Source organism: Propithecus coquereli, unplaced genomic scaffold (assembly GCF_000956105.1).
Source record: "Propithecus coquereli isolate 6110/MARCELLA unplaced genomic scaffold, Pcoq_1.0 Scaffold111, whole genome shotgun sequence".
Classification (NCBI taxonomy): Eukaryota; Metazoa; Chordata; class Mammalia; order Primates; family Indriidae; genus Propithecus; species Propithecus coquereli.
The window spans coordinates 2,214,549-2,216,158 of record NW_012135081.1 but is presented as its reverse complement, the minus strand read 5'-3'; positions in this window follow the sequence as shown (position 1 = coordinate 2,216,158).

Sequence of the window (1,610 nt, the reverse complement as noted above, 5' to 3'; positions counted from 1 at the left end):
CTCGGGAGGCTGAGGCAGGAGGATCGCTTGAGCCCAGGAGTTTGAGGTTGCTGTGAGCTAGGCTGACGCCACGGCACTCATTCTAGCCAGGACAACAGAGTAAGACTCTGTCTCAAAAAAAAAAAAAAGAAATGGATTGGGTTTTTTAAACCTGTTGAATGGGAATTATGAGTTTTACTGACATGTAGAACACAAAATTATAGTTCATTAATCCAAGCCACCATTAAATGAACATACAGGACGCTGTGCTAGGTCCTGTAGAGGTTAAGAAGACAAATCACATACAAATATTTGTAAAGACACAAAGACACTTGGTATCTTAATTGATGCTAGGTTTATGACAGCTGTACATATTCAACAAAATGCTTCAGCATGTTGGAATGATAATCATTTCTCATGGAGAAGATGAGGCAGGGTTCATGTTTCCCTTTCACTACCCATGTGGTTCTCTAGCAGTTGCCCAAGGGCTATCTAGCTTGTTTTATCCTTTTGAGAGGTAATCATGTATGCATGATTCTTGACTAGGCCATATGTTTCAAAAATGTTTGGAAAGTGCAAAACAGTTTTCATAATACAAACAGCTGAATGAGTATACAAGTTTTGTTTATCAAAACAGAGTGGATTTTCATAGGCAGAGAAATTCTTTTCTTAGGCATACACTTTTAGTTATCGTAATTATACAAAAATCTCAACTAGGGTGGTCATCCAGATGAAATATAAAATTAAGAGACAGGCTTAGGATTCTTTTAACTTATTTCCACTTTAAATTTCTGAGTGGAAGTTCGAAGGGGTGAGAAAACAAAGGCGAAAAGTGGACAACTAGCAAAACTCCCCTGTAGGTTGTGGTTACTAATCACCTTTTGAAGATTTTCCTCAGAGATTGAAAGCTTATCAGAGTTTTCTTGGGAGTCCTGATTTTAATAAACTTCTTGTTAGTATAGAGCTCTCCTGATGATATTTAGTCTTGAGCACATACAGTTGTAAAACCTTCACTTTCCTCCTCCACGAGGTGGTGATAGAAAAAGATGATAGCATTTATGAACTGACATTCTCATGAGATTTTGGGGGTGGGGAGAAAAGGCTCAAAGGAGGAAGAAGAGCCATCTGTTTTATTCCTTAAAGCCACGTCTCACCAGAATTCATCATGTTCTGATGCACCACACTGCCTCCTGCCCAAGATGACTTGTAAGGCAATCTCAGGAGTTGTGGAGCTAATCATTGGAAGGCCCGCTCGCTCGCTTGCTCTCTCTCTCTCTCTCTCTCTCTCTCTCTCAGCAAGTCAGTAGGTGTCACTGTGGTTGCAATGTTGTGTCTGTCAGCAAGGTTGAACTGGGCTACCTCTCTACAGCTGTTTCCTCAGAGGGAAAAACTTCAAGACCAGATGTTGGAGCTCTGGAGTCAGAGGAAATGGGTGTCTTCAGCATGCAACTGCTGTCCTTTAGCCACTTGTGACATTTTTACATGTGAAGCCTGAGACTGTGTGGTTATCTCAAATCAATCACATTTGTCTGCTGGAGATAAATAATCGAAAGTCTTCTATAGCCATTGACGTGATGAGAACAGTAATGAGAATAGCATTGAAGGACTTCTCATTTTTGGAGCTTTCATTC